At 42.4% G+C, this 17,239-nt stretch overlaps 2 pseudogenes; both read left to right on the plus strand.

Annotated features, from left to right (window-relative positions):
* Nucleotides 1–16,932, plus strand: part of LOC115805056 (uncharacterized) — a 40,017-nt pseudogene extending 23,085 nt beyond the window's left edge.
* On the plus strand, nt 709–12,005 carry LOC115806198 (copper-transporting ATPase 1-like; annotated as a pseudogene).
* Nucleotides 16,933–17,239: the final 307 nt, after the last annotated feature.

Genomic DNA, 17,239 nt, shown 5'->3' on the forward strand with positions numbered 1-17,239 from the left:
CTGCACAGTATGGACTACCTTGGTTTATGTGGAAATTCATCTGTTCCTGAAAGTGTCAGTCTTTCTCTTGAAGAGGAGAGATTTTATTAAACCACTTGAACTCAAAGATATGAGTAAGAAGCATACGTGCATACAAGGGACTGAACAAATGAATAGTTCACTGTATCAGTTGCCATCTGTGGCTCAAAAAAACTGAAGGAACAGAACACTGCACAACACACTTGTATACCCAAGAGGATAGTACAAACACTGAGATTGAGTAACTGTTAGTTTATGCAAATGTACCAAACTCAGGAGTGATTCTACCAGCCAGTGTCTTGTCTCTTAGCCTCTTTCATAGGAGTTACATATCATCATGTTAAAGTAAACTCCACAGAGAATGTGTATACTTCCAGCACATAGGCTTGAACATTACTGATCACTGATCTGTACCTAAAATTACACGATGTTAGCGCCTGAGGTACCCTATTGGCCCATATTTTCTCCCTATTACCCCCTTCCTTTTTTTTTTCTTGTGTTGTCAAAGTGTTAAAAATGCTTAATTTTGTTCCTCAAGCAATACTTTTATCGCAGAGGTAATAGTAGCTGGCTTTTGAGCTGATGCACATACATCACCCAGAGTCTGTGAAATCTTCCTCAAAGTTTGATATCTAGAGGGGTTTATTACAGCTGTTGTCATTGTGTATTGATGATTATTCCAGAAGGACCATGGCACTGAAGACAAACCTATTTTCCGTTACTCTGAGTGTGGAGGGCATGACCTATGGCTCCTGTGTCCAGTCAATAGAGCAGCGAATCGGTGGCTTCCCTGGAGTTGTCCGTATTAAGGTGAGTGATTGAGCAGTTCTCAGTGAAACTACATTCTACTTTGACTGAAGAATTCATTCCCCGTGTCACTGATCAGCACTGGTTAGCACACCATTGCTTCTGTGAGTAGTTATCAATATAGCTCAGTTTTGCATTCATTTTAATGTTTTTCACCTCGGAAGACCCAAATAGAAAGACAAAGAAACAAACAGAACACAACAAAGACCTTTCCGGGCTGCTTTTATATGACAAAGCATAAAACCCATGATGTTTTTTTTTTTTTTAATTTTTTTTTTAATTTAGGTTTTGACTATAGGGTACGTGTCCCTGGGAGTCAGTGTAAACCGATTTATCTGGATAAAATGCAGAAGTTGTAAGGTCATAATTTAAATGGCTGAGTGGATCATTTCTTCCATTTCCGAGAACTGGTAATGAGATAAGGAATTGGGTCCGTTTATATGGCCGTCTGTTTAATCAGTCCCTGAAAAACGGGCTTTTAGCTTTCTGCCTGTGGCTAAGAGGTAACTGAGAAAAACCATCACATGTCAATGACTTTTAGCTGTAGCCTAATCATTCATTTGTCCTGGCCTTTTCCTTATTGTTTCATTCCCCCTTAGGCAGAGGGTGGTCTGAGAGATAATTAAATAATGAGTGTGTTGTAGATATTTGCCCTTTGTTTGGGTGAAACCAGATGTGTCACTCTGAATCTACAAGGCTGCTGCAGATGTATTAAATGCTATTACTGTCTCTGTTGTGAGACTTTTAAGCACCATGTGACTCTTTAAGACTGAAATATCTGATACATGGTCTTGCATTAAAGCCTGATCCAGATATGAAAAAAACCCCAAACTAAATTATACGCTCATTCCGCTTTTTCTAATTATATGCTTTCTTAGTTTGTTCTGCCAGCACATATAGACATAATACTGTGTTGTGGGTTTGTGGCTCTGAGGCTTAAGAGTCAGGTGATGTCGTTGATGAATCACAAGTTACAACCCAGTGAAGGAGACCAGTGAGTTCATTGTTCAGTTAAAACTAGTTTGTCACCTTCTTGGCTCCAGTGCAAACATCTTTGAAGAGTGTTGTGTCATCAGTTCTTGTTTTAACTGCATTGTTTAAAGCAGAGATGTAGTAAGTGTCTCAACACATGCTCTATGTGTCACAAGACAAATGAATGTCATTTTGCGTCTTTTATCTGCACTCATTTGTACAGTGCATTAATCCCCTTAATGTTTGTCCTTTACAAATACACCAAAAAAAAAAAAACAGTCATGTTTTACCAGATTATCGTTTATTTTAGGTTTCCCTGGAGCTGAAAAATGCCACTGTGGTGTTTGACCAAGCTCTTCAGAGCAAAGAATCCTTGGCTGAAGCTATTGAAGATATGGGGTTTGAATGCACCTTAACTGAGACTACCACGGCAACACCAGTCCCCTTAGAGACAAAGTTTTTCTCCACAACAGGCGCAATCACAGAGCAGGCACTAAGCCGACTGTCTCAGCTACAGGGTGTCACAGCGACGCGGGAGAGCAGTGATAAAAGGGGTCTGTCGATCACGTACGCTCCGTCTTTGATCGGCGAGGAGCGGATTAGTGAGGAACTGAGCTGCCTGAACCCTGAGCTGTCGTCCAGCCCAGTTCACAGTCCCCAGGAGGGATCCACACGTACCCCAGCGGGGTGGAGATGGTGAAAATGCGGGTTGATGGCATGGTCTGTCTGTCCTGCACCACCACCATTGAGGGAAAGATTGGTAAACTCAAGGGGATTGAGAAAATAAAAGGTGAGAGCTCCTTTTTTGGACTTATCAGTTACGTTCAAAAGAACAAACTCAGCTACGTGCTACTCTTTCACACACACGCACCCACACACTCATCGTCATGTGACCACTATTTGGTTTGAGACTATTGTGAAACCTATTGTAAATGCTGAACCGACTGACATTGTACTTCATGTATATTGAAATACAGCTCTGACCTTTGTCTTGCAGGAGCCTTGTATTTGCCATCAGTATTTCTTATGATAACTTAAAGTTCCAAGGCAGCTAGTGCTACCTGAATATTGACTGGTTGCGGTTGTTCTTTCTGTGTTTTCTAGTTTCTCTAGAATCCCAGGAAGCCACAATACTGTACTTGCCTTACCTCATATCTGTGGATGAGATTGTTACCCAGATCGGTGTGGCGGGTTTCAAGGCCTTTGTCAAATCGAAGCCTCGTCAGATACAGCTGTCGGCCGAGGTGGAGCGTTTGTTAAGCGCTCCGAAACAGACTTCCCCTTCGCCAGTGGACAGCGCCTCAGGACAGACCGAAGACATCCCAGCTACGGCTTTATTTAAAGTGACGGGGATGCACTGTAATTCTTGTGTCGTTAACATCCAGGACAATACGGTCAAACTGCGAGGGGTGAACTCAGTGGAGGTGTCTTTAGAGAAGGGTCAAGCTTCTGTGACGTACACCCCGAAACTTATCTCTACGGCAGAGCTACAGAGGGCTATTGAGGCCTTGCCACCCGGAAACTTTAGAGTTCAGCTGGTCAGCCCGGACAGCCAGCCACAGATGGCTCATCTTACTCCAGCCCCATTCACCCCAACAGAACCCACCTTCCTGCAGCCCCTGTCTGCTGTGGTGGACATCCATATTGAGGGTATGACCTGTGGCTCCTGTGTCCAGTCTATCGAGGGTGTCATCTCCCAACGGAAAGGCGTTAGATCAGCGCAGGTCTCACTTGCCAATCACAAAGGGACTTTTGAGTACGATCCTTTGGTCACCTCACCGGAAGAGCTTCGTGAAGCCATTGAGGAGATGGGCTTTGATGCCTTCTTGCCTGGTGAGCATTTTCTCTTAAGATCGTCGCCTTTCGTTTCATCTTTAATGCCCGTGGATTTGAGGCCGGCTTGTCAGTTTGTTGTTATACTGTAAAAAGTAAAGTTTTATGCTCGACTCATTTTTTTTTTATTGCATTCCACCTCAGAATACATTGGAGTTTTGTCTTTTTTATAGGTGAGGTCACATTAAAAATTCTGTCCATCTCTTGATAGTTTTTCCAAAAAATGTGTAAGGTTAAGGTCAAGATGACCTCACATTCCACAGAGGTCTGATTGCATAATTGTATAACACAGTGGTGACCTCTGGGTAATAACAGAGCAAGAGACCAGTTTCTCCTGTAATCTGCTTTCTGTTCAAAACAAAAAATATCCATGCCAACTCTAATGGGTTATAAATTTTTTAATATTGTTCGAAGGTTTGACGCATGAATGAAGAACTGGCATTTGTCTATTAGGAGTGAAACTTAAAATAACGCACTCTTAAACTGATCCTGTTTTGTGTGCAGAAACGAATTCCTTGGTGCCACAGGCAGCGTGTAGTCCTTCATCCGGGCGTAACTCTGTGGCGTCTTCAGTTTTGCCTGCTGCAAAAGACAAACAGCTGGAAGGTGACTTAGAACCAGGCTCTAACGGAGTCAGAGGAGATTCACAAGCCTCAGAGACACATTCCAAATGTTTTATCCAAATTGGAGGGATGACCTGTGTCTCTTGTGTTAACAACATTGAAAGAAATCTCAAAAACGAGAATGGTGAGTATTGCTCAGAGATCTCAGGCGTATTTTAACACATCACTCAAATCAAAACCACTCATAGAAAAAGCATGCATGTGCACCAGTCATCCACTGCCTTTGTATCTGTGGCATAGAGATTTCTGAGATACTGTGGCTGTATTGAATGTTATTTTGTTTGGGGGAAAATGGCACAGATTTGTCACAGATTTGTTTTTGGCTGCCTTTGTTATTATTATTTTTTTTTTTTTTTTTAAATCCAGGGATATACTCTGTGTTGATTGCGCTAATGGCTAGTAAAGCAGAAGTTCGTTACAATCCCAGTGTCATTGATCCACTGCGGATAGCAGAATGTATCAGAGAGCTTGGCTTCACCGCCACTGTCATGGAGAATCACGAAGGCTCCGATGGAAACCTGGAGCTTGTGGTGAGGACCCTTACGTCGGTCGTTACATTTGTGGATTTAGAACAAATTTCATTTAGCTAAAATAAAAGATCTGTTTTAATGTTTCCTCACATAAAAGGTCAGGGGAATGACCTGTGCGTCCTGCGTTCACAAAATTGAATCTAACCTGACAAAACAGAAGGGGATCCTTTATACCTCTGTTGCCCTGGCAACCAATAAAGCCCACATCAAATATGACCCAGAGTTGATTGGCCCTCGAGATATAATCAGACTGATTGAGGTAAGGTTTTTTTTTTTTTTTGGGCTGTCTCTATGGTTACAAAATAGAAGTCACACAAGTGTTACTTGTGGATGGAAGGTTGTGAATTTTATAAAAATGTTCCAATCTGTTACTGACAGAATATGGGTTTTGATGCAGCGCTTGTGAAGAAGGATCGCACTGGGAGTCACTTGGATCACAGTCGAGAAATTGAACAGTAAGTTCAAAAGGTCAATTGTTTCCTGTCTCTGAGGATGACGTACAAACAGTGCGTGTGTGTATCCTTTGGGGAAAACATTTGTTTTGAACATTTCTTGTGCTTTTGTTCTCAGGTGGCGGAAATCTTTCTATATCAGTCTGCTGTTCTGCATACCGGTCATGGGAATGATGATGTATATGATCATAGTGGATCACCAGATCAACATGTCCCACCACCACAACGCCACTGCCGAGGACAGAGAACGATACCACTCCACCATGTTTCTGGAGAAACAGCTCCTCCCTGGTCTCTCCATTATGAACCTCCTGTCCTTCGTCTTCTGTGTCTCTGTACAGGTACTGCATAAAACTCCCCTGCCACCTGCGTGCCCCACTGTTACAACTGTTAAGAGCACACTGGCATTTTTCAGTTCCTTAGTTTCTGTTCTTCTCAAGTTTTGTAGGGTCTTTGTGGTTGTCATTTTCCTGGTTTTATTGAGGAGGAAATTCTGCGTGAAGCAAGCTTTCTGTTATTTTTTTCTGTGAAGAGAATTAATAAATGAGAAGTAATTAAAGAGGAATTATTAATGGTACCTGGGGAGATTTTTTTGTTGTTGTCTCATGCGATGTGTGGATGCAGTTTGTCGTCACATGTGCAAAAGCGTCTCGTGATAATTAAAACTGAGAATTCAGCAGAACTCACTCACTGTTCTGGGGAAGTTACAAATGCAGTCTAACCATGCAGATGATTTTGGGGGTTTTTTTCCCCTTCTTTCCAGTTCATCGGAGGCCGATACTTCTACATTCAGGCGTACAAAGCTCTCAAGCACAGAACAGCCAACATGGATGTGCGTATAGTCCTGGCGACCTCCATAGCTTTCACCTATTCTCTGGTGATTCTGATAGTTGCCATGGTGGAGAAGGCAAAGGTTAACCCAATCACCTTTTTTGATACACCTCCCATGCTCTTTGTCTTCATTGCCCTGGGCAGATGGCTGGAGCAAATAGCAAAGGTATGAGTCCAATCGATAGGCCCAATGCTGTTAGTCACTTTACATTTATTACATGCCTGTGCATGTCAGTACATGTCTCTGCTTCTGAAAGGTTCAATGGCTGTTTTTCATTTAGAAGCAAAATTCCATTTTTACACCTAATTTTGCCTCTTGAGGACAACATAGATCTCAAAGTTCCCTTATATTTCATTATTACTGCACATTTTAGACTCTCCACAATCTTCCGATAATGTAAGTGTCTGTTTTGTTGCTATTTCAGTGATGCACTCTTCTTTTGTCTGTCACAGAGTAAGACCTCAGAAGCCTTGTCCAAGCTGATGTCTCTACAGGCCACTGAGGCCACGATTGTAATACTGAATGATGACAAGTCCATTCTGAGGTGATTTTCTGTTCTATCACTGCATAGACCTCTCTACAGTGCTGCAGACCAAAATGTACTTTGGTAATTGTTAAGACCTTACAAGATGGTCCCCTAAAAGCCATCCTATTTTTCTCTCTTCTCTCTCTCTCTCTCTCTCTCCCCCTCTCCTTTCCTCCTTTCTCCTTTCCTGCTGCCTTGTCAGTGAGGAGCAGGTGGATGTAGAGCTGGTACAGAGGGGTGACATTGTGAAAGTGGTGCCAAGAGGCAAGTTCCCGGTGGACGGACGAGTTATCGAGGGCCACTCTATGGCAGACGAATCTCTTATCACAGGTATACTTTGGCTACCCCTACTCTCCTCTTGCTTGGATACACGAGTACGGTGGATGGTAATTGGTCTTTTTATTGCATATCCAATGTACACATTGCCTTTCCTGAATCACCCTATAGTACAAAGGACAGGTTCATTCATTGCATGTACACAGTGACGCTGAGAAGTATCCTCGGTTGACTTTTCAAATGTTGAGACATGAATCTCGTTTATCTGCCAGGTGAGTCCATGCCTGTCACTAAGAAGCCAGGCAGCATGGTTATCGCCGGCTCCATCAACCAGAACGGCTCTTTGCTCATCAGTGCCACCCACGTGGGTATGGACACCACCCTCTCTCAGATCGTTAAACTGGTGGAGGAAGCTCAGACATCAAAGGTACTCTAAACAGAATGTTATCCTTATTCATGTGACCAGCTTTTCTGTGATGTTTGATGGGAGAAGGAGCGCTGTCCATTTTGCTGTGTTGTTTACTGATAACCCATCATTCATACCAGTGAAATCTTTCATTTACTTAATATGATTTGCTTTCGTTAGAGTTGAATGATGAAAGTTAGGATCATTTACAGCTGCTACTTTAATCTCAATGAGCCATGAAATTATATACTTCAGACTAAATAGGAACCTTATTCAGCACTGGTTTCAGTGGACTTGAGTGGAAGTCTCTGGCTAAGGAATAGGAAGAGAATATGGTGGTTTGTAACCTTCTGTCTTTGAACTTTTGAGTGACTGAAAGTATGTTTTGTTTTGTTTTTTTCCACACAGGCTCCTATCCAGCAGTTTGCAGATAAGATCAGTGGTTACTTCGTCCCATTCATCGTGGCAGTCTCCGTACTCACTCTCATTGGATGGATATTAACTGGATTTGTAAACTTTCCGCTGGTTGAGAAATACTTTCCTGTGAGTACTGTTTCTTTACTAACATCTTTACTACAACAGTACGTGTGTGGTATCCACTTCAGATTTCATCAGAATGATTCAGAGGGCATCGATTACTGCAATGTTCTTTATTCTGGCTTGCCTGCCTCTAGTACCAATAGTGTTCAGCTGGTCCAGAATGCTGCTGCTAGAATTCTGACCAGAACGAAGAAGTTTGATCACATTAGCCCTGTCCTGGCTTTCCTTCATTGGCTCCCAGTTCATGCAAGGGCAGATTTTAAGGTCCTCTTATTAACATAAAATTTTACATGGGCTTGCACCTTCCTACCTGTCTGACTTAATAACACCCTATAACCCACCTCGCACCCTGTGCTCTCAAGATTATGGCCTATTAGTCATTCCAAGAGTTAAAAATAAGTTCGCTGGCAACCGAGCCTTTTCCTACCGCTCTCCCTTCCTCTTGAATGGTTTACCTACAGAAGTTAGGGAGGCAAAGTCTCTCAATACCTTTAAAACAAAACTAAAGACTTACCTATTTTCTCAAACTTATGCATAATATGATTTTGATTTGACTCTGTTATAGACATGTAAAGCCCTTTGAGACTATAAATTGTGATATTGGGCTCTAAATAAACGTATTATTATTATTATTATTATTATTAGCTTTTATGGTGATCAAAAGAAACAAAATGTTCACCAGTATTTGATTCACATTATGAATGAATTGAATTGCCTTATTTCACAGTTTTTTTTTTCATATTTTTTAGTGTTTTTTTTTATTGTTATTTTTAGTGTAAATGCCAGTGTTCTAATATTGCTGCTCTTTGCAGGGGTATGATAAGAGCATCTCAAAGGCAGAGGCAGTCATTCGCTTTGCCTTCCAGGCCTCCATTACTGTTCTGTGCATTGCCTGCCCCTGCTCACTGGGCCTGGCAACCCCAACTGCTGTCATGGTAGGCACTGGAGTTGGTGCACAGAATGGCATCCTCATCAAAGGGGGAGAGCCTCTGGAGATGGCACACAAGGTAAAGGAATACTTTCCTGTTAAAGAAACAAACAAAACAGGATTTCAAAGTGTGAACTTACAACTCATAATTAAAGTACTGACAAATTTACAAAAGACTGCAGTGTTTTGTTTTGGGTTTTTTTTCAAACAATTTCACAAGTTTTGTCATTAGTTTTTTGTTTAATTGATAATCAGTTTTATTATCTGTTAAGTAACATGTAATAGACACAAAATATATTTTTATTCTTAGATTCAGTCTGTTGTATTTGACAAAACTGGTACCATCACATACGGAGCTCCAAAAGTGGTTCAGGTGAAACTGGTTGTGGAAGGGAACCATATTCCTCGCTCTAGACTTCTGGCCATAATCGGAACAGCAGAAAACAACAGTGAACACCCACTAGGTGCAGCCATCACCAAGTACTGTAAACAGGTCAGTATGTTTGCATCTGCTTAATGTTTCTATGATAAACAAACAATTCTGACCTTTATTGCTGGAGCATTAACATCGTGGTTATTCACATCATGGTCACTATTAGCTTGAGTTGTTTCTATGAGTGTACGTGTGCGGTTTGGTTTTATCCCCTAAATGTTTGTTGTTTTGTCTGGGGTTTTTTGTTGTTTCAGGAGTTGGCTACAGAGTCTTTGGGTGCCTGCAGTGATTTTCAGGCAGTACCTGGTTGTGGAATTAAGTGTCAGGTCAGTAACTTGGAGAGCCTGGTGAGACGTGAGGACAGCGACAGTGAGGAGAACCAGCGCAATGCCGTCCTGATCCAAATCAGCAATACCAGAACCAGCTCTAATTCCCACCCTCTCATAATGGATCCACAACCTCTCAGTAAGTGTCTGAACATCGAAATCTTCTCAAAATATCATGTTAGATCAGTTTACCATACTCTGTGAGTGTTGGGACTCACAGTAGTTACCATTCATTGTTTTTATACAACTTATTTGTAAAAGAAATGTTTCGCTTTGTCTTTCAAATGAGACACCAGCTGAATCAGATGCTCTACTGTTGAACTTTGAAGTCTACAAGCACCATGGCCCTGGCTCTTTCCCATAATGTCGTCTGTATTTACTGAGGGGTCCGTAACAAAGCCACACGTTTAACCTGTGCTCTTTCAGGTCTGGTGCAGTCGGCGGCGTATACGGTACTGATCGGGAACAGGGAGTGGATGAGGAGGAACGGGCTAGAGATCGGAGGGGATGTAGATGAGGCCATGGTGGAGCATGAACGCAGGGGGCGCACCGCTGTCTTGGTGGCTGTGGATGGTGAGTGAGGATTATTACATATGGAAATAAATGTTTTATTTAAAATATCTATACACTTTGTCACAATTATCATAATCATAGCAGAAACAGATGACTTTTGAAATGAATACATTTGAAAATAAATAGTATGAATAAAAGTGACAGTTTAAGGCATAGTCCATGTTTGATGTAGTCTTAACCATCCAAATTATGGTTATGGTATCAGTTAAAATCTATTTGTATTGCTAGTCACCATCTGATGACATATTATCTGTGTTTTTCCATAAAGACAAATGGATCTGGATCAGGTTTTCATGGTGACATCCTAACCTGTGTGTGTGTGTGTTGCGCGTGTGTCCACAGGCGTTCTGTGTGCCATGGTAGCTATCGCAGATACAGTGAAACCAGAGGCTGAGCTGGCTGTCCAGACTCTCAATGCTATGGGTCTAGAGGTGGTGCTTATGACGGGAGACAACAGTAAGACTGCTCGGGCCATTGCCGCACAGGTACCTTAGATCAGTCCCCTGTAAGGCTATTATCAGTCTGGTACACCACTGCACTACGCTGTCTAATACAGAGCTATGGATCTGACACACCCAATGATTAACGTAACGGTTAAAGAAACTCCATCAAAACCACATTCCTTGTTTCCCCCTCCATGTTTAGGTTGGCATTAGGAAGGTGTTTGCAGAGGTTCTGCCCTCACACAAGGTTGCCAAAGTGGAGCAGCTGCAAAAGGCTGGCAAACATGTCGCCATGGTAGGCGACGGGGTGAACGACTCGCCTGCGCTGGCCATGGCAGACATCGGCATCGCCATTGGCACAGGCACTGATGTTGCGATCGAGGCTGCAGACGTGGTTCTAATCAGGGTAAGGCACAGAGATGGACTCTGCGCTGTCTTCAGCTGTGCTTCAGTATTTAGATAAGAAGTCAAAACCAAACTAAAGAAGAGAATCGCTTTAGAAAAACGATTTGCTAGTTGACTCAGAACAATCCCTGACTGGTCGTAGGGATAAAACATAGACGTTAACATAGTGTGCTGTGTTTTCAGACTCCAAAATGAAGCCTTGTTCTCTTCCCAGAATGATCTTCTGGATGTTGTTGGGAGCATTGACCTGTCTAAAAAGACTGTGAAACGCATCCGTATAAACTTCGTGTTTGCGCTAATCTACAATCTCGTCGGGATTCCAATAGCAGCTGGTAAGTACAAACCAAAGCAAAGCAAGACACAGGTGATCCCTTCAGTTTCACTGACTAATTTGTCGCTGAGTTATTGCATTGACACCTGTTTGTCCATGCAGGTGTGTTCATGCCTGTCGGGCTGGTGCTGCAGCCTTGGATGGGCTCTGCTGCTATGGCTCTGTCCTCTGTTTCAGTGGTGGTCTCCTCCCTCCTACTCAAATGGTGAGTCTCGTCACCCACTCAAGGGTATCACATCCTTACCATGTTCATTTCTTCTGTCTAAGCACTTGAGTAGGCCTGGACCATACTGAATGTGTTTCCTGCAAGTTTACACATGGTCTTATTTCTCTGGAAAAATCCTGTTCTGATTGTTCAGTAAACATAGCACGTCAAAAATGTACTGGACTTGAAATTCAAGGAGTGTGTTGAACTTGTCTCTCTTTCTTGTTTCCATAGTTACACTAAACCCACTGCTGAGAAGCTGGAGTCCAAGCTCGGCGGGCACAGGCGCCAGGGCAGCCTATCAGACGTCAGCGTCCAGATTGGAATGGGAGAACTGCGACGTAGCTCTCCCAAACTGAGCCTGTTAGGCCGCATTGTCAACTATAGCCGAGCCTCTATCAACTCACTGCGCTCTGACAAGCATTCTCTCAACAGCATGGCACTTACCGAACCGGATAAACACTCGCTGCTAGTTGGGGACGCTCAAGGTGAAGAAGAAATGGTGTGACAGCCTAACTCAAGCTATTCCATTTGGCTTCCTGCGGCAAACTTTGCGGATCCTTCTCACACCGTAGTGCCTCCTTGGGTGGGTATCTGTTGTTAGATTCCAAATCTTGGGGTTTGTCATTGCATTGTTTGTTTGAACCATCAATTTAACCATCAGTGGCACTGTGAGAGGAAGTCGTGCTAATTAGGCTTTACCTGCTGTGAGGTTGTCCTCATTGGCCAGTTGTAAGAATGTGGGTGGGTCCCGTGTCTGTCATTTTGGCAACCTGTTTGTTCCTGTTGCGAGCATTTTGAGACATTACTAAATGGGAAAGTCCACATGGATTTTTGATGGGCGTATGCCAGTTTTGAAGTGTCTAAATATTTCCAAAGAACTAAATGTTTGCCCCATGTAATCGCGAATATACTGTCGACCCTTTTTTTTTTCATAAACAGTAAGAATTCAAGTGTAATAGTGTGTTGTAAGATTGTTATACAAGGTATATTTGGGTGATCTTTCAGTGGAGGGCTCTTTTTACCATCTTAACTTTCGATTAATAAAATTACGAATATTTTTGTTTTAATTATGTCAAGACAATGCTTATATTCTTTGAGGTAAATATAGCATCCCCAGCTGATTGATGGTCCTGGTCTTAAACTGGTGGTTTATAAATATTGCTTTATTAAGAATTTGATCTTTAAAAATGCACTGTAAGAGCTGAAGGAAGGAAACAAAGAAAATACAATTCAACATTTACAATTCAACATTTGCGATAATACAGTAAGAAAATATAACAGAAGGCTACACAGTCAGGGCCACACTGGTACCTATCTTGAGACAAAAGAATAGAAGTCAAATTTTAAGTCCAATGCAGTGTAAGTTTATTGTACAGTTTAAAGACCATACAGCAAACTGAGTCAGGTCCTGGGAGTGACTGAAGCAATCTTAATAAAGCTTCGGTTCTTATACATCTTCTTACCGACTTCCCAAAAAAGGAGATGCATTACCTCATCTCTTTGAAGTTGGGTGCCCCTGCAGTACCAGCCTCGCAGAGTCCCCGTCCACTCTACAATACGTCATTTGTCATGTCCTTCCTTTACAACAAGCATTAGTTGTCACCAATATTTACTGCCTCTCCATAGTGGAATAAGACATACCATGTTTCACGTCTGCATGCTTGGTCAACGCCCTTACCATACAACGGCAGAGGCCCCTACCGTATCTCACATGCAGCAGCTAAAGGGCCTTACAGGCCTCTTCTTTTTGAACACAGATTCACTAACCTTGTACCCTTCAGCCAGGTGCTAAACAATAGGATAAAAAATACATTTCAATATAGCTTTCCGAAACCTCCAACACTTTGTCCATAGCCGTGTCCGAAATGACATACTACATGCTACTCGTATACTGATCTTGATGAAAAAGTGGTAAGTAGTATGCAGTACACGAAAAATAAAAATTTTGCAGTACACGACAGTTACCTGGATGATTATTTAAGGATGAAAGGAGCTGCCCCAAACAAGGCCGCACCCTGTGGAAACTTAGCGAAGAGAAGCAGTTGGGCACTTGTCTGAAGTGCAGCGGAGTGTTTGCTGAAAATGGAGAGGATGCACAGGGCAAAGGGCTCTTCAATAAACAGACTATAAACAGTCTCATATCTGACAGTATGGCTCAAAACCCCCCTGATATAGTGGAAGCCTGTTGCTCAGACTTGGCCATCACGTTCAGCGGAATGTCGGCCACCCAAATGCAGGTCATGATGTATGGTGTATACAGGCTTAGGCCGTACGGACACAACTTCCACGATTCCTTGGAATTTCTGCCACCGAAGAACTCAAGCAATGATTGATGTCACATCTTTGCATCAAAAATGACTCTATCAATGATTACTGTTTCTGTGATGTAAACTTAGACTAAACTGAGCATATGCTACCCTGTTGAAGTCTATGTGCATACTTCCAAAAGAACTTATTTTCAATAAATGTACTTTGTGTGTACCTAGGGTCAGATCTACAAAGCGGTTTTACTGGTTTAAATCCAAATATGTTTTATAAACTTCATCATTTTGAGTTTTATGTCTTTTATGAAAAAAACCCAACATTTTCACAAGTTAGCCAAGCTTTGTAAATCTGAGCGGAACAATTTCAGTGCTGTTTAATTACATTTTTTGTACAGTATTGAATTTCACTGTGCAGAGGAACCAGTGTTAGCTCAGTTTAGCATCATGATGGGCTATTTGGCACATCGAGGGAGGTGAATGAGTTTTTCACTTTGTGTGTGTGTTATATTTTACTGAGTTTGTGCTGACTGCACTGTATTGCAGGTGACACTGTTAAGAGGGTCATTTGTTCTAAATGGGTAAACTTGCACCAAGACAGTGGGTGTATCATCTTAAATGTATATAAAAAAAACTTGCTTTTGACATTGAATGAAGGGATACGAAATGATATCTAAGTGATAATCAGTGAATGAGGCATTTAACTTTGCACTTGAGCTATATGTTGTTAACTGAATATCACACCATATATTTTATGAAGTGACAACACAAGTAATCCAGAGTAAGCTAAGCCCTTGATTTGTGTGGTCCATCCAGTTAGTATCAGATGTAATTGTGATAAAAGGTCACATCAGTGTTGCAGAGATGGTGTTTTACAGTCCTCATTGAGTATACTAACTAGCAATCCTTTTTGAAATTTATAGTTTTGAAAATACAGAAACATGATACAGAGGTTTTCCTTTTGGCCCCTCTGGTGGTTGGGTTTGGTATTAAAGGTCTGTACTATGGGAAAGATATGGTTTTATCTCAACAGGATCACATCTACTATCTGTAAAAGCTTGGTTTTGGTTTTTCATATTGAAAGTGAGAATAATGTTATTTGCGAATGATAACGGTGATACAGTCAAATGGGATATTGTGGTGTTTTACTTTCTGAAGGACATATATAGAATCTCTGGGAATCAATGAAGATAATTAAAGGTTTTTTTGGCAAAAACTTGCAGTATACAATCAGAGCTCAATTCTTTGGGTACTGCATCCCATGATGCAACGCTGTGATTTCAAACTGCCAAAATTTTTTTAAAAAAACATGGCAGACTGCGCCAAAAGCAGCTCCAACTTCAACTCCAGCTGCAGTTTCGAATATAAATGTATCAGTTGTATGTTTTGGTGTAATAAGTCTTCATATGCTTTCTTATAGGGCTACTTTTGATAGATGTTTGTTGTAGTCATGTGTTGTTCGTTTTTAACAGAACCAATAGCCCAACCAATAACAAATGTGTAGTAGACTACACGAAAGTTCACTTGCATACCATACTGTATACTGGGGTGGGGAATAGTGTACAGTACACAGTGTACACTGGGCCAGTACGCAGTACACTAGTATGCCATTTCAGACACAGCCCGTGATTAACTTTTCCGCCACTACAGTCAAGAACTGCGCATGAGCACTAGATGGTGCAATCAAATTTCAACCTAAAAGTGCCAAAATAACAATATAACTCAATTAAAGGTTATTCACAGTAAAGACCTAATGATGGCCAGAACTGAGCTTAAATCGAATTAAAATATTTTATAGTTATTTGTAAAGTGGTGCACCAAAACATCATTCCCATTGCAACATCACTGTCATCACATCACTTCCCATTGCAAACACTGTCTTTACCATAAAAGGAGAACAGATCATTTGAACTCATTTATGTTGTAAACATTGTTAATCATAAAAAACAACATTGAACACATCACATATTTCACATTTTTTAACATTGAACACATCACATATTTCCTCACGTTTTCACCGTCAAATCATTATTTTCTGTGTTCAACAATGCACACTTTTGTTTAAAATTGTGTGGAAAATTCTTTTTTAGGGCACAAGCACTGGAGGTGCTGCGCCTCTGGTGTCCACCGGAGGGCTCATGCACCAGAGGTGCAAGGCCCTATTGTTTTCGTTAGGATTATTAGGGCATGAGCACCAGAGCTGCTGTGCTTCCGGGGTCCCCCGGAGGAAGCATGTACTGAAGGTAGGCACCCATTGTGTTTCTATCTTTTCTCCATCATCTTCTTTTTCTTCATTTTAGAGCCTGAGCACCAGAGTTGCAGGCCAAGGGTGGCCTACACCTGGGGTGCTAAAGCTCTATTGTTTTTGGCATGTTTTTTACCCAAACTTTTGCTTCCACGACCGCCACAGCTGCAGCTCTTTTGGCCTCCCAATACCTCTCAGGCAATTCCGGAGTCCCCTGAGCTAGCTAAGCCTGGAAGGCCTCTTTCTTCAGCCTGACGGCGTCCCTCAGCGATAGCGTCCACCACTGGGTCCTTTGGTTGCCAACAGGCACCAACGACCATCTGGCCACAGCTCAAAGCTGCTGCTTCAACAGTGGAGGCTTCAAACAAGGTCCATTTGGGATCCATGTCCCCAACCTCCCTTGGGATCAGAGAGAAGCTCCTCTGGAGCTGTGAGTTGAAGACCTTCTGGACAGGGTCCTCAGCCAGATGTTCCCAGTTCACCCTCACTACGCGCTCTCCCGCCTGGACTACTGCAACGTCCTATTGGCTGGCTTACCGACCTGCGCCATCAAGCCGCTCCAGCTCGTGCAGAACACCGCTGCACGCCTGGTCTTCAACCTCCCTAAGCACTCTCATGTCACTCCACTGCTTACTGCGCTCCACTGGCTTCCGGTAGCAGCCCGCATCCAATTCAAGACACTGGTACAAGCCTACCAGGCAACAAGAGGCTCCGCCTCATCATACCTTCAGTCCCTAATAACTCCGTATACCACTACTAGAACCCTCCGCTCTACGACATCTGGTCAGCTGACAGTCCCCTCACTTCGGGAACCCGGCAGCCGCTCCTCCGACCACGCCTCTTCTCCGCCATTGCCCCTCGGTGGTGGAACGACCTCCCTCATACAGTTAGGACTGCGGAATCCCTCACCATCTTCCGCAAGAAACTGAAAACCCACTTTTTCAGAACCCACCTATCCCCCTAAGCCTATCCCCCCTTCCCTAATAATAATAATAAAAAAAAACAAAAAAACAAAAAAAACTTGTCTTGTATCTATGTTTGTCCAAGAATTCCAGGGCGCAATACGAAGGAGTAAATTGATGCTCAGTCTTTTTAGCGATGTATGCTTATGAGGTATTAGCTTTGGCTAAAAGCGTCTGCTAAATGCTAAATTGTAAATTGTGTTTACCAGGTCTGTCCGGCAGCCTCCCTCTCCATCTGATCCAACTCACCACCAGGTGGTGAACAGTTGATAGCTCTGCCCCTCTCTTCGCCTGAGTGTCCAAAACATA

Source organism: Chanos chanos, chromosome 2 (assembly GCF_902362185.1).
Source record: "Chanos chanos chromosome 2, fChaCha1.1, whole genome shotgun sequence".
NCBI classification, from domain to species: Eukaryota; Metazoa; Chordata; class Actinopteri; order Gonorynchiformes; family Chanidae; genus Chanos; species Chanos chanos.